This window comes from Chinchilla lanigera, unplaced genomic scaffold, assembly GCF_000276665.1.
Source record: "Chinchilla lanigera isolate Chin_1 unplaced genomic scaffold, ChiLan1.0 scaffold00009, whole genome shotgun sequence".
NCBI lineage: Eukaryota > Metazoa > Chordata > Mammalia > Rodentia > Chinchillidae > Chinchilla > Chinchilla lanigera.
The window spans coordinates 30904255-30929011 of record NW_004955410.1 but is presented as its reverse complement, the minus strand read 5'-3'; the positions used below and the strand labels follow the sequence as shown (position 1 = coordinate 30929011).

General features: G+C 41.1%; 1 protein-coding gene and 1 long non-coding RNA gene across 2 annotated transcripts in view; one reads left to right on the top strand and one right to left on the bottom strand.

Moving 5' to 3' along the window:
• Positions 1-18148, top strand: part of LOC102013263 — a 28920-nt gene extending 10772 nt beyond the window's left edge. The window contains exon 4 of the long non-coding RNA XR_259888.1: positions 17324-18148. This is a non-coding gene — a long non-coding RNA (uncharacterized LOC102013263). The remainder of the gene's footprint in view (positions 1-17323) is intronic.
• Positions 1-24757, bottom strand: part of Chn2 (chimerin 2) — a 276818-nt gene that overhangs the window by 59776 nt on the left and 192285 nt on the right. The window lies entirely within an intron of this gene.

Genomic DNA, 24757 nt, shown 5'->3' with positions numbered 1-24757 from the left:
AATCGTCTTGCCCACATAGTACCGGTTATACACTTTGCAGGGCCTGGTGCAAAATGCTCCTTTTTTGAAAATTAAAAGCAAGTAGGTGACAGCAGGACATTAAATCAAGCACAGTCTGCGAGGCTGCACAGGCTACACACTGGGAAGCTGGTCCTGTGCCTATGTCCTAACTGCCCTCCTGCCTTCCATCAAAGGTAGGATAAGGTTATGACAAGGCCTTTACTCAGATTCAGGTCTATTCTGGAGCTTGCATCAGGTTGCTAAGAGATAACCTTTAGGAAGTCTATGGAGATATCTCATCATTGACCACTGAAATAGCACTGGGATGGGATTCAGAAGACACCAGGCTTTGGCTTTGTTCTTTGTTAGATATTAATTAGGGTAAGACCCTAGGCTAACTGCAGAATGTCTTTATACCCCAGTTCCTCGGGTGGGTTGGCCTGTAACTTTCAATCTTAAGGCCATGGACCCTTAGGAGCTCATGATTACTATAGGTGTTTGGTAAATTATCTATAATGTATATGGAATAAATGTGTCTGGAATAAATACAGCCAGACATTATTTGTCTCTTCCTCACACATATGACCATTGTATGAGATAAATATGTTGCGATTAATTCAAACATAAATTGATTTAAAATAGTATTGAATTTAGAAAAGCTTATTATTGACAGTGTTATTTACTATGTCCCAGGCACTGAAAATAGCATCAGGGAATCTGACTGTAATAGATAAAAATGTCTCCCCTTATGGAGTTTACATTCCTGCAAGGAGAAAGAGACAGTAATCAACATTTTGTCTCCATGGTATTCTCAAAAACCCACTCATTCCCTTATTGTTAATTCACGTTCCTTTCCCACAGTGGAGGGACTGGTGATTCATGCTTATGAGCAAAGAAACCTGTGCACTACAAGCAGATGAAATGAACCTTTCTATTTGCCTTTAGAATATTGTTCAAAGGAAAGCAAACCACACACCCAAGATTTCTTAAAACTCTGCCACATCTCTTGGGGGAAGATCTTGGATGAAATACTAACTAACCACAAATGGAGCTTGGTCCTCCATACTTTTCAGGGAGAGAAACGAAAGTGATAGAAACAATCCCAAAGGAGTGGACCTCTTTAGAGCAAGCACCAACTTTCACCAACACGTAGTCTTTTTTCTGTAATTGGTCTTTTCCTAAAAGATTCTAAATGCCAAGGATACCTGTGTTCTTGCTTTCTGTAGCAGGGCTGGAGCTTTACTTGGTGTCTGCTTACCAGTCTTGACCACTATAATACCAGTCCCAGCCAACACGTCCGGGTTGCCTATGTGTCGGCACTGTGCTCAACACACTACAGAGCTCCCTACCTAATCCTGAGTCAGTGTAAACAGTCTTACTCATTTGCGAGCCTGAGGATCAGCTACTGTAAATACGACAATACTAAATGCAGCCGTCCCTCTGTGTGGCAGGGGAATGGTTTTAGGGCCCCCCACCCCCAGTACTGAGATCTGCAGGCTCAAATCCTTTAGGTAAAATGATATAATATTTGCATATAACCTCTGATCATCCTTCTATACGTTTTAAACCATCTCTAGATTACTTATAATACAGAATACAATGAAAATGTTATAAAAATAATTGTTGTACTGTATTACTTAGGGGGTGTATTGTTCAGTGCAGATGAAATCTTTTTTCAAGTATTTTTGATCTCAAGTTGGTTGAGTCTGCAGATAGAGAGAGCGAACTGTACTTTAAGATTTGCAGGCCATCTGGGCACCCTTCTGTTGAGAATGCTCAACTCTGCTGTTGTAGTATGAAAATGCTCATAGTATCTACTTAAACAAGCAGGATGGCTGTGTTCCAATAAAACTTTATTTACAAAGGAAAGCTTACCTATGCCTGTTCTAGAGTTGCAGGCCAGATATTGACTAATTTCCCTGCCACAAGAATCTGAACTATTTCTGTTGATTTAAATACAACTTCTGCTTTGCTTCCATTATTCTTTAAAATGGGTTTCCTGACAGATAAACAACTTGTGCAGATACTCCCTGGGCTTATATTATTATAATAAAATGATTTTTTAGAAATGCCCCATTTTCTAAAATTTTCAAGTTGTTTGCTTCCCCCACTGAAAAATGGGAAAATATCTTGTTCCTCCAACCCTCACAGTAACGTGCAAAGTTTGAGTTACCTGCAAAACCCTTAATGTTGCCAAGTCATTGCATCTTTCTAGTGTAAAGTTATCACTAAATTTCAGTGATAGCTTCCAGGACCTATACCGGTGATTAGCAATCAGAAACGTTAGGTTCAATAAACGGGGCTGGGTTACATAAAGCACCGTTTTTTTAAACAGTACATTTAATTTAGCACACATTTACTAAGTGTTGATTATGGGCCAGTCCTATGCTGGATGCTAGCACTGGTTTCTGTTCTCAGATTTACAGTCAAGCTAGGGCTAACAGAAATGAATAGACAGTATCAACAGAGCAATAACTGCTGGGGTAGAGGAGATACACAGAGCCTTCCCTGATTTCCCTAAACAAAAGATGCCCCTTTCAGACTTGAAGAAGGAGAAGGAGAAAGCCAAGGTGGGAGAAGGGGTCTGGAAAGTAGTTTAGGCAAAAGGAATGGAAATTGCCTAGGCTTGGAAGAAAGTTATAATGTGTGTCTTCAAGAATGGGTTAAAGTCCTCAAGTGGCTAGCTTTGGTCGTTTCTGAACTACAATACCAACAGTGTACTTCTAAGGACCCCATTTCTTAATGACTAGACAATCAAAGGACCCATTTTTGAGCATGATCTAATGAGGCTTGGGAGATATCAGAAGGTGTTAATGTTCTAAGAGGATCCTACAAAGTTTAGAAAACAAGGAAAGAGGTCTCAGGATTCCATCTTTGAATGAAATAAGGTATTACATGCCCATCAGCAAAAACATTAGGCACAAAACTCAGAACTTAAGGATATTAACATAGTATGTCAAGAAACCATATCCCTGAAGTAGAAAGCTACTTAATCAGAATAAAGGTCATTGACCACTAATCAGGGTAACGGGAAGTTGCTGCAATTTTTTGCCTTGAGTAATATGCTGAAAAATCTTGCCAAAAAGGTTATCTGCCAGCCTTTAAAAAGATATAGATAATCGCATTCCATTCCAGACCAACTGACCTGAACCTCTGAGGCTGGAGGTGTGTGTTTTCACAAAGTTCTTCAGGTGACTCATATGTGTACCTAGTCCTTGCCTGTGCACATGGCTTCAAGTTACCTTACCCCTGCGTTACCTTCCAGCAGTTTTAAAGCTGCTGTTTTTATATTTAGGTCTTTTGGTTTGACTTTTGTACAGAGTGAGAGATATGAATCTACTTTCAATCTTCTGCATGTGGATAAACAACTTTCTCAGCACTATATGCTATAGAGGCTGTCTTTTCTCCTTGTACGTTTTTGACCCCTTTGTCAAAAATCAGGTGGCTGAACTGGGATGCCTCCCGTTTTGCTCTTTTTTGCTCAGAATCAGTTTCGTTATTCTGGATCTCTTCTGGTTCCGTATAAATTTTAGGATTGTGTCCATTCTTTTTTTTTTTTTTTTTTTTTTTTTCTCCGGTACCGGGAACCGAACTCAGGACCTTGCGCTTGCCAGGGAGTCGCTTTGCCGCTGAGCTAAATCCCCAGCCCCAGGATTGTGTCCACTCTTACTACTGTTCAGTATAGCACTCAAAACATTACCAGAGCAATTAGGCAAGAGAAAGCAATAAAAAAGATACAAATAAGAACAGAAGCAGTCAAATTACCTCTATTTGAAGAAAACCTAAAAATAACAACAACAACAACAAAACTAACCAGAAGACTCTTAAAACAGTAAACAAAATTCAGCAAAGTGACAGGCTATAAAATCATCACACAATCATTGGTGTTCTTGTACATTAATAAAAAACTCACTGAGAAAGACATTAGGACTACAATTTCCATTCACATTAGCTTAAAAAAAATACCTAGGAATTAACCTAATCAAAAAAGGCAAAAGCCTTCTATAATGAAAACTACAGACTCTGAAGAAATTGAAGAAGATGTTATAAAATGACAGACATCACTACGCCTTGATAGGCAGCATTAATATCATTGAAATGACCATATTAAAAAAAAATGACCATATTACCAAAGCAGTTTATAAATTTAACGTAATCCTTATGAAAATACCAACAAAATTCTTCACATTTGAGGAATAAATCTATACTGTCATGGAAGGCACTGAGATGTCTAGGTTGTAACCACAGAATAACAGATCCAAAGCTGACAGATACATATCATGGGTCCTTTAGCATCCATAGGAATTGCTTCCGAGACCCCCACCCTCACCAAGATTTAAGGATGCTGGAGTCCCTCATAAAATGGCTCAGTATTTGCATATAACCTAGGCACATCTTCCTGTATACTTTCACCTTTAGGTTACTTTTAATACCCAGTATAATGCAAATGCATAATAAATAGTTGTTATATTATGTTGTTTAGGAGACCAGGACAAGAAAAATGTCTGTAGATTTTTTACTACAGACACAATTTTGCTTTCAAATATTTTCTATCTGAGGTCAGTTGAATCTGTTGATGCAGAACCTGCTGATATAGAGGGCTGACTTTGTTGTCATGTCTTAAGTGAAAATAAAGATGTATTCCTCATGTGCACTTTGTGGGTTGGCTGCAGATTAGTGTGTCACCACACACACACACACACACACACACACAACTTCATCTATTTTCTGAATTTCTCAATTCACACATCAAAATGGGCAGTGTGATGGTTAACTGTCTCCTTGACTAGATTAAGACTCCTGCAGAGGAGACTGGACCCTGGAGGTGTTACATTCACCAGCAGACAAATCCACTGAAGTTCATGACTGAAGGTGCTGTTAGGAGATGGAGCCCGTCGCCGGGTGTGTGCCCTTAGAGGGTCTGTCTCTCACCGGCGCCCCTCCCTGTGCTCTGTGTCCTGGCTGTGAGGAAGGCAGCAGCTTCCCTCAACCACGTCTTTTTGCCCCAGTGTTTCTGTCTTGCAGCCAACCAACCCCGGCTGCAGTCCCTAAAACCTTGGTGTTGGGTATTGTGTCCCAGCAACAAAAAGCTAATGCAAGCAAGATGATATCTACTGTCATTCAGCTCTATTTGACTTAGAAACGCAATGAGAATTGAAAGTGACAGAGAATTAACTGGAAAGAATCATAATAACTGAAATAAAGGGGAGAAAACTTAGGAAGCAGACATCCAGGTATTAATAAAAAAAAAAAAAACCACACTGCTATTTCAAACTATATGCATCATTGGTAATAATGTTGTTTATTCTGGGAGTAATTAAGAGAATGCATGTGGATACATGCCCAGTACAAATTTACAGAAGAACAAAGACATGATATTCGCATATGTCTCTCTTACTTGTGGGGGAAATGAAATAGTTTAACAGGAGAAACCTACTGGGTCAAGCTGTGTGTACACTGAAATGTGGCTATGGGTGGTGGGAAGTTGGAGGCAAATTCTCTGAACCCTCAGAGTGGGATGGGTCAGTTATCCCAGACTCTTCTCTTGTTGTGTACAGAGGGGGAACTGAAAAAACCCTTCAAATATTGCTAAACAGAAAGAGTTGCAACAGAGAGAGCTAGACCACCTTCGTAATAAATATCTTGGTATCCAGAATGTAAAGGTCAGGTTGCATTCAGCTCTGCAGAGAACAGTATGATTCTTTTCGGCATACATACCCACCCTCCCTCCCACACATACCAATATAACTGCACAGGCAGTTACAACCTGAAATGTTCCTGTGTGAGTCATGAGAATTTGACTCCACGGATAGTTACACATCATACCCACACCTTTGACTCTGAAGGCTTTCTTTCCTTTTTTTAAAAAAAAAAATTAAAAATGAGATGAAGTGAACATAAAATGAACCATTTTAAGGTGTAGAGTTCTTCAGGGTTCACTGATGATGTAGCAGGTATCAGAATTCCATTCTAATTACGGCTGAACAATATTCTATTGTTTGCATGTACTAAAATGAGTTTATCCATTTATCTGTTGACAGACAGTTTGGGCTATTTCCTCCTTTTCCCTTTTGTGAAAAGTTCTTTTATGGACATTTGCGTGTGAGTGATTGATTGTTTGAGAATCTAGTTTCAATTCTTTGGGGTATATACATAGGTATAAAATTGCTGTATCATAAGGTAATTCTATGTTTAATTTTTAAAAGAACTATTAGCATGTTTTCCACAGTGGCTGTGCCATTTTACACTTTATCAGAAATATGAGGGTTCTAATTTCCATATCTTTACCAACATTTGTTATTTTCTCTTTAAAAAATTATAGCCACTTTAGTGTGTTGAGGTGGTATCACTGTGGTTCTGATTGCATTTACTTAATGACTAATGATGTCAGGCATCTTTTCATGTGTTTATTGGCTATGTGTATATTTTTGGAGAAACATCTTTTCAGGTCACTTGCCTATGTTTAAACTGAATCATTTTATCTTTTTGTTGTTGAATTGTAAGAATGCTTTATGTGTCCTGGATACTAGACCTTTCTTAGAGATATGTTCTTCACGTGCTTTATCCCATTCTATGTACTATCTTTTTTATTTACTGTTATTGTCCTTAGATACACAAATTTTAAATTCTGAAGAAGCCCAGCTTACTATTTTTTCTTTGTTGTTCATGCTTTGGCGTCATATCTACAGATCACTACCAGATACAAGGAAATGAAGATTTGTCTATGTTTCTTCTAAGAAAGGTTTTCTTCTAATGTATTAACTCACTTTTAAATAGTTGATCCATTTTGAATTAATGTTGGATGAGGTGTGAAGGAGTCCAGCTTCGTTTTTCTATTCAAGACGATCAGCTGTACCATCTGTGGAAGGGGTCATTCTCTTCCCAGCGAACACTCCTGGCACTTTGTCAACAGTCACTTGGCCAGAGATTTTTGGGTTTCCTTCCAATCTTGAGGATGGATTAGGTTATAACTTAGGAAGCAGCTGAGCACCTCTCTGCACCATTTTCTCACCCTTCCTTTCCTCTCTCAGTGCTCCTGATTTGTTGCTATACAGTGATGATAATTTTATGTGTACTCAAGTCCTTTAAAATACATTACTTTCACTGATTATATTTACTTTTACTTTTGCCATGGATTCAAGGTTGAATATTTGTTCCTAAGCATGGCCTTAGGTGTATATCCCATTCAGCCAAAGAAAAAGCATAACATTGCCGATAAACCATCACTTTGTAAAGTGATCAATGAAAAGAATAAATACTGCTAAACTGTATTATAATAAGTAATGCCATTTTTCAGGGTTTGGAATTCAATTTTTAGAGTTTTGTATTTGTAAATATATTAAGACTTTCTTTCTTTAAAAGACAGCACTGACAGTATGGTAACTTGTCACCAGTATGTGATTTAAAGTCAGATTTAAGTCTAGTTTAAGTCCTAGTTCCTTCCTTTTCTAGGTAGAATATGAAAAATGTTAACCAACATCCACAAGCCTCAGTTACCGATGTGAAATGAAGATAACAAAACCAATCTACAAATGTGTAAGAACCAAATGAGATAACGTACATGAACACACTCTATTAAGTGCTAGGCAAATGTGAGTTACTATTAGTGGGGCTTTAATCCAACAACATTAGTACTTGTTTTACAATTATATTTATGTCACTTATTCAGTATAGAATTATGTTGAAGCATGACCCAGGTACTACTCTGGATAGGTCTGTGAGCAAGACACACAAGAGGGCCGAGGATGTAGCTCAGCAGCATAAGTGCTTGCCCGGCAAGCCTGAGGTCATGAGTTCAATTCCTGGTACCAAAAACAAAACAAAGGGGCTGGGGATTTAGCTCAGCGGCAAAGCGCCTGCCTGGCAAGCACAAGGTCGTGAGTTCGGTTCCTGGTACCGGAAAAAAACAAAACAAAACAAAAAAGCCAAACAAAAACAAAACAAAACAACAAAAAAAAAGAGACACAAGAACTCTCTTCCTTTACCGAGCAGAAGCAGGAAGTAAAAGCAGCAAGCAACTCCTTGAAGAGGATGATATCACACAGCAGAAAGTTACACAGGGGATGTAAATAAGAGGGCCTGGGGGAAGGCGGTCCACTGAGGAAGAGCTTCTTACAGAGGTGACATGGGAGCCAACACCTGACAGATAAGAACAGAATGGGAAGATCTTGGGGAAGAAGATGCCTGGCAAAGAAAACCAGACATGACGTGGAAGTCATTCTAGGTGGCAAGCAGTCCAGGAACAGGAGGATGCCAATTAAATCCTGTTCAACAATTTTACTTAATGACTCTTATACATCAGGCAAAGATCCATTCCAAGTGTCCTGAATGCCAAGATGAAAAAAATTAGTTCTCTGTTCTTAACAGTCTGTGTGGCTGGTGGTTTTTCCCTGCTTGTCGTTTCATACCTGGTGTATCATATGCGTGTGTGCATCAGGCTTATGTATTCATGATGATAATCTCATGACTCGGGGCTTTCTTGCTACTTGGTTTCTGCACAATTAGAAAAGTCTTCCTTTTGTTCACTGAAATCCAAAGCAGGCAGAACTCCCTGACTATGCCAGGTACATGGCAGGCTCTCAAGGAATATTAACTTTTTTTTAAATGTCCAATAATTGATTAATGAGACAAGAGCCATATACTTTAGTTGTCTGATATGAGGTAAACAGGCATCTCTGATAATAGAACAGTCAGAGAATCAATAAAAATCCAATTAGTAGTAACGCACCATCTATTCCTCTCAATTTTTGAGGGTTCCAAGTCAGTGGAATGTTTTAAACAATTATTTCACAAATACAATTGTCTATTTTAATATTACTCTCAACAAAGATTATTTAATGAACACACAATGGGCTCTATAATGATGTTCGGGGAGGGGATACAAGAGATGAAGGGATATTTCCTGAAAAACAACAACAACAACAAAAAAAAATCAAAGGAAAGCAAGACAAAAACACATAGTCTAAATGGGATAAGAGAAAAAAAGTTTCCAAACACAGTACACAGAAAGTAAAGTTTATTGACTAATCTTCCTAACATGATTGCAAAATATAAATGAGGTATCTTAAATTTAACCTAAGGAAAGAGTTATATTTTACAAAGATTTAGGTACACAGATATTCATTGTAGAGTTGTTTTTAATATGGAAAAATAATGAATGGTCTTAAACATCTAACTACAGGGGATAGTTAACTTAATTGCAGTGTATTCATCTAATGGAGTGCTATGCAGCCATCAAAAAGAAAATGACTATATGAAAAATTACTTGGTGATCTAGAAAAATGTTCCTAATAAATTACTATGAGAGAAAAAGTAGCCTTTGAGTTGTCACATAATGAGAAGCCAGGGTTACTTTATTGTTAAGATTTCAGCAAAATTCAATTGATTTCAATACATGAGAAGCCTGAGTGGTTCTACAGCTATGTCTGACTTCAGGGTGCTGGTTGGCATGGGGTGTGTTCCCTGGGGATCTGCTTCCTTGCTTTTGCTGGAGTTGCAGCCCGCTCTGTGTCTTACTCCGTGGACTGTTCCTTTTCTTGTCCACCTTTGCTCCATGGCAGGTAGTGTCATTATTTATTACCCACATTATCCACTGTAAAATTTATGAGTACAGCAGTTTTCTGAAGATTAGGGGAAGAAGGTGAAGTGAGACAGGGAGGGACAGCTTCCTTAGAACTCCACCTAGCAATCTGCTCACACCTGAGAGTTCCATCCTCATGTTCTTGATACTCCTGGCCTGGCCCTCCTGAGGCTCCAACCTTTTTTCTGCCCTCTTTAGGGGCCATGTATATATGTGTGTATGTATATGTACACACACGTGCACATGTGCACACCTCTGGAGCATAAGGAATCAGGTAGCTTTTACTTTTCCTCTTTTCTTTCTCATACTGTACCCTGAGGAAATATCTTTTTCCTAAATAAAGTTTTACCTACCCAGGAGGAAATTATGCTAAATCCCTGCTGTGATCTATTATGGGATTTAAATATTTTAAATGCTGGGCAGATATGAGCCAAAATATCTCAACAATGTCAGGTTGAGGATGAGTAACAATTATCTTTTTAAATCTAAATTTTCTAACTTGCACGCAAAAAAGATGTAGTAGTTAGATTATCTGTGTAAGAATAAAAACCTAAAAAATACAATGTAATTTAAATTTTGGAAGTACTGTACATCTAATATATGTTTATATATATGTCGACATTGGAAAGAAATCATATCTCTGTGTGGTGAATCATAAAAACCATTATTGATGGAGACCACTACAAAGTGGCTGTGGACAGGATTTAATATTAGCCAACTGGCTTTCTGTGTTTACTTGTGAGTTGTCTGAAGCTTAGGCACCTTGTCTGAAGATGGGCAGTGGACTCATAGTAAGTAAACCTCTGTGAGTCACTGGTCACCCTGAGGTCTGTATTGGCCTGTGAAGCTGTGACGCCCCAAAGGACAAGATAAGTCCACAGCTGAGGACGTCTGGCTCCAACCCCAATTAACTACAAGGAAATTGCAGCTGCAGTCTCCACATTCCTACAATAAATACCAACATAAAGATAAGGTAGTTCTCCTGATTGACATAATTTACTACCTGGGAAAATTCTCCCAAGGTCCTACTAGTTTTCCACATTTTCTTGAGTATCCTCCTCCTTTGTTTGAAAACCAAATAAATACGGACTGCCCAGAGAAGTCTTTGTCTAAACTCGGAGAATATTGAAGCTAAAGAGAGTCAGACCCTCCTGGAGCCCTTAAATCATTTCAATTGTCTCATTTATTTAAGCCTTCTCAGTCCACTCACTTGGGAGATTGCGGGCCTGATCAGCCTGTAATAACTAAGGGTTATTTAACCTGATACTTTACTGTTATCTTTTCTGCTAATTTGTATCTTCTAATTATTAGCAAGCATATATTATGTAACAATAAGGTTAAATAATATATTTTATTATTATTATTAATTTTTACAAGAAGTGTAATGGTTGACACATTGTGTCAGCTTGAGAGGTTTAGAAGCTTAACTAAGTGACTCAGCAGTTCTACACCCTAGGGTGTAGAGGACATGTCCCTAGGAGGTGGCTTACATTTCAGGATGTGGGTAATAGTGGATTCCTTGTGTCAGCTTGAGAAGTTTAGAAGTTTAAATGACTCAGCAGGGGGCCAGAGTCCTCACTTTGTAAACATCCTGAGGGTTTAGTTTTTAAAAAGTTGGGATTGTTTGGGATAGAAATTGGGAAACCCTGGAAATTCACTGAAAGTTATTGAGATTCCAATACATAGGTTGCTATTTTGCTGCATGTCAATTGGAAATATCTACTCAAATACCTACATTTCCTTTGCCTACTGAAGAGCATCCTCATTTGGCATGTGGATGCAAGCACTACCCTCGCCCATACTTTTTGAGTGTTTGAAATTTGACATTTTTTTCATTAATATTCAGACACAATATTCAGTATTCAAGCATCATAGTCAGTACTGAAACCAAACAGTCAAGTGTAAGCACAGGTTTATGAAAGCTAGTTCACTCACTTTTGAAAGTGTGACTAATACTAGGGGCCATAAAATGCTGCCTTATCTTCCTGTTCAGCCTGAGGCCCCTATATCAACTTGTTCTGTGCCTGGGATTTGGTTAGAGATACCGATCTTGAGCCCCAGACCCAACTAATCAGAATCTGCCTTTACTGAGCCCCCAGGTAACTAAGAGGAGTAGCAAGGACCTAAAACCAAAGTTTAGTTTAGGGCTGGTGGGAATGTGAAGGTTTGGGTGCTCCCCTCTAGTATTCCACAGTCTTCTGCTCCAGGCTGCATTCCAGAGCTGGGCAGGCAGGACACCTGCAGTGTCTTTTGCAGTGTAAGTGTCCACATTCAGGGCAAACAGAGGTAGCGAGAGGAGAGTACTTCATTCCTCACCTTAGTTAATATCCTGGTGAACTCGATCCTAGAACTGACTGATTCAACTGTCACCCTCATCCTGATCTAAAACATGAGAAAAGAAAAAGAAATAGTAGGTTCTTCCAGTAGGATTTCGAGAAGTATGCATAAAATTTCTCTCAGCTTAATGATTTCCCTGGGTGCTGCAGGAAGTCTCATCTCACCCAGCTGTGAGGCAAGTACCTTCTCTGGATTTCTCAAATAGCAATTCTTAACCTTTGGTCTGTGTCTGAGCTACCTGGAGGGCTGATAAAAATCCTGGGTGCTAGTCCCGAGCACAAAATATCTGACTCAGTAGGTCTGGGGTGTGGCCCCAGCACCTGCATTTCTAACAGGTTTCCAGAAAAGGAAGATGCTCTTAGTCTTAGGATCACTCTTTGAAATCACTATCCTCTCCTAGAGCATTTATTGTGGTTTCTCTCATTTGGCTCCTTTAAATTGATGGTAAGACAGGTCAATAAATGAATATATTTACTGTGTTCTATAGTTTTTTTTTTTTTTAAATAACCTATTTATATCTTTTCCAAATACTGTAAATAGAAAGTTTCCTGAGGGCAAGGACTATGCCTTTAGCCCTGTTCTGGAATGAATTTTGCTCCTTCCAAAATGATATATTCAGTCTCTAATACCTGTGATTGTAACCTTATCTGGAAATTGGTCTTCAAAAATATAATCAAGTTAAGGTAAGTGAATGCTGAATTAAGGTGGTCCCAAATCCATTGACTGGCTTCCTTAACAAGAAGAAGGAAATTCAGATAGAGAGCCACAGGGACAGTAACAAAAGAAGTAGAGATTAGAGTGAAAAACAGTGAAGGATTTCTGGCATCATGATTCCTAGAAGCCAAGAAGAGGCAAGGCAAGATATTTTCCTACAGCCTTCAGGCAGAACAGAGTCCTAAAACACCTTGACTTTGGACTTTTAGCCTCCAGAACTGAGAAAAGTAAATTTCTGTTGTTCTCACTCACCCTTGTTATGGCAGCCCCAGGAAACTGACACAGGGCCTTTGCATTTCTAGGGCAGAGGATGCTGGTGGCAGATGCTCAGTAACTCTCTGGGGTGTGTCTAGGTGAATGACTAAGATATCAGAATCACATAATTAGCATTTATTTAGCTGATGGTGTGACACAGGGCAAAGAATTTCAAAAGGTAGGTTAAACTGCATAGATTTCCCTGGTGGGTATAAAACTCTAGACATTTACTCTATCTTTTCATTTTACCAGAGAAAAGAGTACAGGTTTGAAAAAAGAGAAAGGCTGGGTAAGAGGCGAGGCTCTCAGTGGCGAATCAGTAGATGTTACGCATGCAGGGTCCACTATCCCATTTCTCTCTTGGTGGTTGTGGGTCCCAAGGAACTGTAAGGTTCTTTCTCAGACAGGCAACCTAGCATTGTCCAGGACACTTCCAGTTCATTCTTGTAATTATGTCTCCTTTCACCTCCACAAGTCTGTAGACAGTAAATTATCATTTATGCTCAAGACAAAGAAAACCACCTGGCACTTTCCATCTCCCTCATTTTGATTCCCTCAGCCCTTTTCACCCCAGTCTAATTCCCACACATCTTTCAAATCTCATTGCACTCACAAGACTTCCCTTGGGTTTCCAGACCTTAAAGCAGTAGAGCATAAGGCACGCATGACCTTGAGTTTTATTTCTTTGTGTACACTTCACTTTTTCCAAAGCCTACACTTACAAAGCAAAATATACTCCCACAGCACACTGTACCCTGCAGTCAACTTTATAGGTGCATAATAAATATCCGCTGACTTAAAACAGTGAAAAGAAACAGCCCTAAATAAAACACTCCTGCCAGTAAGGGCTGGTTCCTCTGATGGAAAAACTGTATCTGTGCAAGTGCTGCATTTCTTTCTGGTAAGCATTTTCCGGAACATCTTTTTATACACTCAGAGTTACAGAGCTGTCAGCCAACTGAGGAATGTCAAAGCTGCAGCCTCCCACTTGTCGGCTCTGATTCCAAACCTCTTTCTTCTGGCTGGAGCAGCCAAATTATAGCTCAAAAGAAAAACATAATTATATTCCAAAAGGCCAGAGATAGTTGCTGAAAATATCCTAACTGTGAGCAAAACAACAACAAAAGATAAACCCGGATTACCCACGCTGCACCGCAAATTCAAAATATCCCAGGGACTATTATGAAATGATTTCACATTTGTTATCTTCTGTTTTTTAGTTTAAAATATTAAATCTTTGTCTGGTTGACTGACATGTACCGTTGAATGTATCATATATCCATATGCATTTACAATTATGTTGATTCCCTCCAGCACATACACGTACCCACGTTCCCATGTCCAAACTTAATGCAGATGGCCCTACCTTCCTTGGGCAGCTCCCCAATTAAGGAGCAGCATGAATTCATCAATACATATTTGCATATACCAGCAGCTTAGTGACACTCTTGCTGGCTTGTTTGCATTTCAGGTAAAGTATCATGTCATAATTATCCCTGGTGGTTAAAGTTCAAACAATTTCACCTGTCCAGAACATGAAAGAAAGAGCAGGAAGTGGCAGTCTCTAAGGAAGGAGCTACACTGTATGTAACACTTAATGAGCAAGGGAAGCATGGATTTCTCAGTTATGATCTTTTGATTATTCAGCCTCTAAAAGCTTCATTTCTTTCTGGGTTATCTCAAACAGCAAACTACAGACAATAACTTGGTGGGGACTGGGCAGGTTGGTTAGTGACAACAGGAAGACAGTACCAGACTAGTACATGCAGGAGGATGGGGCCATTTTTTGAGGAACCTGGAAGCCCTACGGAACAATTGCTTTTTGGAACATCACAGTATTCAGCAAAATCTATTGCTTATGTCTTGTCAACAAATAGTTGGGACCTTTGAAAAACACTAGAAGAATATTAAGCTACATATCCTATGGAAACCCTGTTTCTATTTCAGCACAGAGGAAGCAATTTCATGAAAGTGAGAATCCTAAAGTGGATTTACTTCCTCCTAGGAGCAACGTGCTTATGTTGCTTAACCATGTGTTAGACCTTCAATGAATTATAGCACTAACAACACATGAAAGCAAAGACATGGCTATGAGTCTTTACACAGCATGCTAAGTACACAGAGGTCTCTCATATATGATAAAGTCCATTCATTGCACAAATGCATAATGTTATATATGCATTTCTGAATTTGTCTACAGTATAAGATCTAAGTTAACCTAGTCACAACAAATTTAAAAATCAGGTTTCCACCTTAAAATTTGCCTACGTTCATACTGTTACCCACCCAAGTCTTGCTCTGCAAGTCTTAGTGTTACTAAAAAAATCACTCACCATTCTAGGCAACTGAACCCTGAGATATGAGTGTGTGTGTGTGTGTGTGTGTGTGTGTGTGTGTGTATACACACTCATGGTTTGTTCTGAAAGTGTGAGACAGCTGGCCAGTGATGTAGCTTGACATAGTTCATCAACTTTTCAAGTTCTGAAATAGATTTTGTGTTGTGGTATAAGATATCAAAGCAAGAATAAAACCAAGCCAAACACAGGAAAGCAAAATAGAAAAATTTCAGATTAGATCCAGCCGCCCCTTCTTGCTGGTTTCAAATGGGATCAGAAATGTTTACAAACACTTCACTCACTGTTGAATCACCTGATTCTTTAAAAGATCACAGCTTTTCATTTACTTTTTTGGTGAAACACATAGTTATTTTTAGATAAGACTCTGCCAGCTTCTAAACTACAGAGGCAAAAGGTGAGGTCATGTTATGATTTCAAAATTTTTGGAGATTGTGTGAGTATGTTTAGTCAAATGCAATTGCTCAAGATACCTGAGATGCATGTAGGTCAAGAATCAATAGACCCTGGATAACAGTTCTCCTCTGGTAAAGACTGCGATGCTGGCCACTCTCATTTACCCTTTCTCTTGAGCAACGGGCAGTTATACTCCCCATTATATAGGGAGCCTCCTCCTAGTTTGGTGGGGCCATGTGGCTGAGTTCCAGCTAATGAAATAAGAGTAGAAATCATGTACTTTCTAGAACAGGGCCACAGAAACATTCCTGACATGATCTTTCAAATACTTCTGCCAGCTGAAGGGAAAAATCTCTTAGGCTTTACATCACTGGCTTTCCAACCTTTGGGCTGAGGGTCTCGTACACTCTTAAATTCACTGAGGACCTCAAGAACTTTTTGTTTCTGTGGGTCATGTCTATTGATACTTACTAATAAAACTTTAGACTACTAATTCCTTAAAAATATGAACACTCTCAATCCTACATACTAATATAAATACTACATTTTTATGAAAATTAATCACAAAGAAAAAAATGGTAAAAGTGGCAGTTTTTTCCATTTTTGCAAAACTCTTCATGTCTAACTTCAGAGAAGACAGTTGGATTCTCATGTCTGCTTCTATATCTTACCTATTATGTGGTTTTGACTGAGGAATGTGAAGAAAAATCTAGCACTCTTCACAGATACACCACTGAAAAAGGGAAGACTTTATGGAAATTGTCGATAATGGTCTCAGGAACTCCAGGGTTTGGATTAGACTTTGAGAACCATTGATTTAGAGAGAGTTACAGTCACAGAATGTAAGTATTCCTCATTTGTGAAGGACATATAGAACATTTCTCAACCAGGAACACACACACTGGGTGTTTGTCATGCAAATGAGAAATGGTCTTTGAGTACAGTAAAATGCTAAGGTTTGGGGACTTGTGTGTTATTGCACTTAGCCTTATTCTGATTAAAACACTAACTCATGTAGTGACAAACCCAGGCCAGGCCTCGTTAAGTACTTACCATACACTAACCCACTCAGTTCTCAGAGCAAACCTGTCTGGTGGCTGCTTTACAGTCACCATTTTAGAGATGAAGAAACTGAGACATAGAGAGATTGAGTGAATTGTTCATGGTCATACCACAAGCAAAACAACCGAATTCTGGAGTTTTACTGTAAATTACTTCTCTACACTGCCTGCTGACTTAACCTAGATATTTCTCACGATTATCTTACACCTTATACTCCAGGCAAGCAACACAGACAAGACTGGACAGCAGAGACTTGCCCTGAAGATTTCCATGCTTAAGATATGTTCATGGGGAGCAACTAATTTTAGATTTCCCAGACAAGAAAAGATGGGAGTTGGGAAGGAATAAATAGGTGGAAAGAAGTTATCAAAGACTATGGAAGAGAGGTGGCGGAAGGGTCATAAGAAGGTGTGATAGATAGAAGTCTATATTTTCTCCATGGCTCTGCCACCTGGAGTGTCACTCCCCTGATGGCGTTACATGATGTCGTGTTATGTGATTATGTTACATGGTAAAAGAGATTTTGCAGATGTGATTAACGATGCTATTGGCCTTAAGATAGAAAAATTATCTACATGAATAATTGTGATCTCTTTAAAAGCATAGATTTTTCTCTGCCTGGCAGCTGAAGAAGTCAGAAAGATTCAATCTGTGAAAGACACAGTGCTCCACGGAGGCCTGGGAGATTGAGGAAGCTGCCATGTGTGGACCATGAGCAGCATGGAGGAGTGAAGAGCAGGCCCCAGGTGACAGCCAGCAAGGCAATCACAGTGTCGACTCTACAACCACACAGAACCAAATTCAACCAACAATATGAATAGGAATGGACTTGCATCTTCCTGAACCCTCCAGATAAACACCCAACCTAATCCATATCGATTGATTTGGGCCGTGTGGTGCCCTCAGCAGAAAGCCTGACTAAATCTGCCTGAGTTTCTGATTGAGCTAATACGTGAGTTATGTTTTACATTGCTTTGTTAGTGGTAAGTTGTTACACAGCAATAGAAAATTAGCAGAGGGTAACCCGTGCTTAAGCGAGATGTGATTAGCCACGCAGGACTTGCATTGTAAGTCCTTGATCCTGGTCACTAATGGCAAATAACCCTAAATACTAGTAAGTTCTCCTACACAATTAAAAAGAAATAAATAAAGGAAACTCAAACCACCCATTTCCTTCAAAATATTTTCAATCTATCACTGTTGATGTTAAGTTAGTAACCCAGTTCAATATGATAAACCACATAGAAGGCAATGAATTTCTTAAGGCAATATTTTTAATTAAAAACTCGAAAGTCCTACAATCCATTAACCTCTCTCAAAATCTTTCTTACTAGAAAGTCTCCAGAGATGAACAGTACACTCATGCATAGATCTAGAAAAATGTGCACAGCAGATTCCCAGGGTTTTATTTTTTGTATCAATACAAATACAGTAAACTGTATCAATACAATTATTTTTATATATCACTATTTTAAACTAGTAGCCTACTTACAATAAGACAAAAAGTGCTGGACATAGTAGCATGTGCTGGAATCTCAGCACTCTGGGAGGTTGAGGCAGGAGAGTTGCAAGTTCAAGCCCTACTTGGACAACTTAGAGACTTAGCAAGACCCTGTCTCAAAATAAAACATGTTAAAAAGAGGCTAGTGCTGTAGCTCAATAGGGAAGACCGGGCTCACTCTAAAGAAGAAGGAGGAGGAGGCAGAGGAGGAGAAGAAGGAGGAGGAGGCAGAGAAAGAGAAGGAGGAGGAGGCAGAGAAGGAGAAGGAGGAGGAGGCAGAGAAGGAGAAGGAGGAGGAGCAGAGGGAAAAGGAAGAGAAGGAAGAGGAGGAGAAGGAGGAAGAGAAGGAAGACGGGATGAGAAGGAAGGTAAAGAAAAATGAGATTAAAATACAGGAGAAAAGTCAGAATTCCTGTCCTATACTGCTGCTACACGTGGGTTTGGTGGGTGTCCTCAGGGTACATGGATAAGCGGGAAGAAGCAGGCTCCTAGGACTCTTCCCGCAAGCCCTTTTGTGGGTTCTGTCACTCAGTATAGTTGGGGTATGCTGCTGTGTCAGAGAATCCCCAAACCTTGGTGACTCCCACCAACAAACACCTATTTTTCCCCTCATGCGACATGCCATCTGCTGCACAGCTGGGTTCTCTGCTCCATGCCTGGTCCTCGGGGGCTACACTGGCAGAAGCCGCCATCTTGAATGTTGCTGAGTGCCATAGACAGAGGAAAAGAGAGCCTTAAAGGGTCTTGCATAGGGGGGCTAGTGTCCTGGCCTGGGAGTAACTCACATTAATTTCTGTCATACTTCACTAGGCAGGACAGTCACACAGCCCCTCAGTCCCACTCACCCACAGGAAGGCTGGGTTGCACGTGTATCATCGCTTGGCGGTGCATAAACAAGATCTCCTAAACAATAATGGTTACCATGGAGGTTACTGTCAATGGTATGATGCAGGGTGTCCTACCATGATCAGTGGTGCATGAATCCCAGATGATGGATGGTGGGCATCAAGCCTCTCAATGGAGATAGAAATCATATCAAAGCACAGTTAGGTAAACATCATACTAAACAGCATACACAGCCTCAGGATGTGGCTTTGTCTTGGTTAATGCAGAGATATTAATGTTCCTCCAGGAACAGGACTCCAGGGCCAGGAGGGAAAAGTGCATGGGAGAGCCTGATGGCCGAGCAAAATTGTGTTTTGCTGCGAAGTGCCTGCTCTGTCTGAAGGCGGATGTAGAGAGAGACTGCTGGCTTTCAGTACATTGACTGCCATATGAGATAGACTACTAGACACATTTTTTTTTTAAAAGAGAAACTAGAAATCCAAGTTTGTTTGTAAAATCTCCAAAACTAAAAATACTCTGAAGACAAGGAGCAAACCAGGCAAAGCGTGTCTGTCAGCCAGATGTGGCCTGTGGGCTCTGATTTGTGGAGAAAGTCTATGTTGCTATTTCTAGTCAGCAGTCATGACAATGCACAGAGTAGAAGATAGTGGTGATGTCCCCACGGGGGATGGCTACTGAACATGTGGATTCACACTACTCTGACAAGGCGAGTGATTGGTACAGCCCTTTGGTCAACCTCAAGTCTGACAGCACTGCTGAAGATGTTCAAGTTCTAGTGGAGCCAAACTCTTACCAAGAACACTCTATGGAGGGAGAATCTAAACTCCATAAGGTCAAGGCCGTGGCTTGTTCGTGCAAACCTGCACCCCCAGCATCCTAAGCAAGTCTTTGCAGATGGAAGAGTCTCAATAAATATGCGTTAAAGCAATGTGGGGGTTTTCTGGAAGTAATTCAAACCTTTTTCTGCAGCAAAAGAACATGGATAATAGCCTTTTCATTCACCCAGAGACACCAAACATTTTTCTTCTTAAGGACATCCTACTCAAAATTGCTTATTTTGAGCAGAATTCAGTGCTAATCAGCAGTACTATGACAACACAGTGGTTCTTTTCCAATAGACATCATTTCCACAATGGCACATTAGGCTGGTTCACATTGTCGCCAAGGAGTCAGGATGGGTGGGAGGTGGCAGAATGCCCCCTCCCATCATCTGCGTGTGGCAAGGACGTGGCGCTGAGAGATGTCTGGCTAAGGGAGAACTGGGAGACAGGTCTAGAAGGCTGAAGGATGAAGCTCCAGATGAGGCTGGACCACACACCTGTGAGCAGACAGGCGAGGGGAGTGTCAATGAATGCTGGCACGGAGATGTGACAGCAGCTTCTGAGGTCTCGCAGAAAGCAGACACAATCCCAGGGAAAGGAAGGAAACCCTGAGTTAACCCTGAACTGAGAAAGACAGAGATGTCACCACTGGGCAGACTAGAAGCTTGAGAGGGAAACTGAATTCAATTAGAAAGACAGCAGAGGGGCTACTCCACTTCCAGCTTTAGACTGGCACGCACATCCTCAGTAGGATTGCTGTAGGCCAGGTTCTCCTAGAAGCAGACTCCCAGCCAGCTGAGGATGCCATGGGTGTGCAGAGTTGGTGGAGATGGTGGTGTCTCATTATGGCCTCACTTGGCCCCAAGGGGTGCTCAGTGGAGTGGGCCCTTCACAGTTACCCCAGACCGGAATAGAAGAGCTGAACTTTTAGACCCTGTGTTACCCAGTCATTGGATGCTGACCTTGGACAAAGCAGGTGGGCAGCATATGGTAATGTCCACTGGTTATCAATTGAGATAACTTTATACACCATGGGCACCGTAAGGGTGGTACATATAAGCACGATATAAATGCTAGTGCCATTTCTTCTTTCTCTCTATCCAGTCTTGTGCTAAAATTCTCTGATTCTGAGAATTTAAGGCATACCCTCGGTGCTCCCATTTCAGCAGTGAGATTTTTCCATGGCATTGCATACACTACTCGGATAGCCTGAGCACTGTGCAGACTGGGTGAAGTCAAGAACATGGTCTGGAGCAGCCTGAAGAAGAAAGTAGAATTCACAACGCAAATATGGGAAAAGGAACCGGAATCTTGCAAGTTACAAGATAGGAGCCTTCCATGTGGAAGCCTTTCCGCTATTTTGCATTTACTTTTTTCCCACCTCTGTGGTTTTGAGAGGTGTTTGACATTGAAAGGGTTTGGTGGGCAGACAAGGGTGGGAACTACTCATACCTCCGCCCCTCTTGGAGACGCTGGTGCGTGTCAGCCTCCTGAGAGGTCTTGCAAAAAAGAGACCTTATTGAGCTTTGTGAGTTGCAAGCTTACTGGAGTGGAGGTGAGAGCCTTCACCTCTCCTGGAAAGTCCATACAATTTCAAAGGAACTGTATGAGTGTAGCAAGTGGTTCCCTAAGTTGCTTTTGCTTTTCTAAGTGAATATTCCTTTTGATCATCAGCAACGACACAGTCCCTCATTAGACTATGCTTTTAAATCTTTGATGAGGAACCATAACTGAGGCTACTTTTCCAGCAATGAAAAGGGGGTCATGTCACGGCAAGAGCCCGAAGTAGGGGCCATTAAACAGGGAAATGGCTTTAAAATTTGATCTGAACCATAGGAAACAGCAGAGTCAGTTTGAGATTTTATTTTTTACTAAGATTCTGGAATTGCCTTTGGAACCAGCAGTAGCTGGAATGTCCAGCACACCTGGCCAGCGCCAGCTGCTGCACCTGTGGGTACTTTTGCACAGGCTGCATCACCCAAGGGGCTGCTCAGCCCGACCAACAGTGTGGTCCAGGGCCCTACGCAGAAGTGCAGAGAGGAACCGGGACGTGTGGCTCCCATCTGTGCTCTTAGCTGCATTGCCTACCCCTGACCTCAGTGTGTTCACCATTGTTCTTAAGATGGGTCGGTAACAACAAAGTGGTAAAATCATATTAAAACAAAAGCAAAAAGCACAGCCTTGAAAATAAAGCCACTTAAAAGAATGCACCATGGGGTAAATTGACACAAATAGTACGTGAACTCTGACCTGTCATACTGTTGATTCAGATGAAAGTTAGCATAGCTATTTCAAAGAGAATTCTACACATTTTTGCCATAAAATAGGACACTTTAAGTCCACACATCTGCATTCAGCAGTGTTCCTATTCAGTCCCTGGACCTTTCACTGGAGGCTCTGGGTATCTGATGGTGGTGTCTTAGCTGACAAAGCTGCCTGCTGTCCCAAGCCCCTCTGGTCTTCCCCACTGAAAGAAAGGCCAGAACACTGGCCCACATTCAAACAGCTGCTTTCTTTCCCATGCGCTTAGGCAAGGAGCGGCAGTGCTCTCCTCCCAGCCCCAGCCGGCACCTTGGGTGCAACTGGGACCCTGAGGTGCATGGCTTCCTTCACCCACGTGTCTGTGGTGGCCCCACGCACACATGAGTGTTTCCTCACCTCTACCGCTTTTTGTCCCAACAGCTGTTTTTGATTTTCAGCTCACCTTCTCTGAGCTGGAAGGTTCCTGCGGAAGTAAATCACTCCCCTCTTGGAAGAAGAGAAAATAAGCTCTAGTCAGGCCACCACTGAGGAACTCTGGTTGTTCCCAACTGTCGCTTCTCTTACGTGTGGCTAGCAGGGCAGGAGCAGGAGTACTTGAAACCCAGCGATTTTGAACCAGCAGCCTCAACTTCCTCACACAGTCTTTTACCAGCTTTGTCTTGAACGTCACTCTCCTCGGAGCCTTTTCCTTGGATGACATTTCTCAGAAGCAGTACAACAGCCCAAAGGTAGGAAGGTGCAGTGCAATTGATAACTTGGGGGAGAGGTGATTCCCCTTGGGTCAGCTGGAAATCCGAACAAGTCCCACAGAGGTAGGACTGCAAGTGGGCTGATTTTGTCAAACTTTAGCGACTACAGCAGAAGCACGGACACTGTGCAGGAGAAAAGAACTGATGTTGAGCTTCAGTGAAAGGCCAAGAAAGATGTTGGGCCCATCTGCTCCTCTAGATCGACACTGTTGACATTTACTTTTAATTGTGGCAAAAAAAAAAAAAAAAACCCATAAAATTTTTCCTTCCTTCCTTCTTCCTTCCTTCCTTCCTTCTTTCCTTCCTCCCTCCCTCCCTCCTTTTGTCTCCCTTCCTCTCTCCTCTCTTCCCTCCCTCCATCTCTTTACCTTTCTTCCTTCTTTTCTCCCTGAGCACTAAGGGCCTTGTAAGTACACCAGCCCGCTGGCAGCAGTCAGGCCCGCAGAACTGAGGAAGCTTCCAGGTAGGTGGGCATCCTCAATTTCTCACGAGGAAACTGACACACAGGGACTTCAAGTGGCCTGTCCTGGACCACACAGCCTCTGGCCCTGGATCCCACTCTCTTAGCCACCGTGTGTGCCTCCTCTTCAGGAAGATGCCCTGTGGCCACGGGTGAATTTCATGTTATACAAAAGCAGTGAATATTTAGGGAACGTCTATGAAGCAGTTTGCTTATCTTCCAGGAGAATAAGTATAAAAATGTTGGAAAGATATCTATATATATTTACATGTATGGTTATAAATTATGTATCATTAATCAACTATGTTTCCTTAGTTCTAGATTTGCCATATACACTTAATAACCACATTTGCCTACTGACCAACTACAGTAATGGTTTTAAAAACCAGCTAGACCGAGTGCATCTCAATGAAAGGGGAGGGCCAAGCAATATGTTTATTAACAGATGTGCTGGCCTCTTGGACACAGCTGGGGAAAAGAATGTAGAGTAGGCAAAGGGACAGGCAAGAGGTCCCAAAAGACCATGCACACCACCCTCAGGGCTCACTCTCAGGTAGACAGGAGCTCTTGAAGAGGTTTTTCAAGCCAGGATGGCCGTGGGGTTGGAGTCCAGCATACCTGCTCACGTAGGAAGCCAATCCCTACACAGCACGGGGTAGGTAGATACCCAGTGAATGCTAGTGCTGCTTCCTTTCCTCCTCAATTAGCTGAGTTTTACATTTGACTTACCGGTAGGGACAGAATCCAATGAATTGAAAACTCCATGTGTATCATTTTCCAAAGCTACAATATGGAGAATGTGGGTCAGACATTGCTGCCTAACATTCGCGTGGCTTAGGATGGTTCCAATTTCCTCCATCCCAATTTGTTGGGCCATGATTGAAAGAAGTGGGATGTATGCACATATTTCTGAAGACACACGTCTAACTCTTGTCACTTTGGAATCTAGTGGAGGTGCACAGAGCTTGGTGATATTGTCAAATCATTTTAAAATTCATATAGCTCAAGGGTAAAAATGCAAACAGGGATTTTTTTTTTTAAAGAAATCACAGAGGTAGACAGGTTTGCCTGAAATGAGCACTTCTTTCCCCCGGCCATGTGCATTCCTTCATGAGAACAAATTAGTCAAGAGTGGAAGATTAAACTCTTGCCACAGCGGCAGGGAGTACCGACGTGTGAGGAGGGAACCGATTCTACACACACTGCTTTGTTCAAAAGCTTTCAAAGCAGACATAAAGCTAACCTGTTTCCTTTAGGTATAATGGAAAAGACAGTGATTCAAAGTTAGACAAGCCATGTTCTAGCTATTAGGTACTAGTACAGGACCTGCAAATTACTAATTATAAAACCATGAGCAAATCACACAGCCTTCCCAAGACTCCCTAAGACTCAGCTTTCTTGCTTCTTTGCTGATACGAAG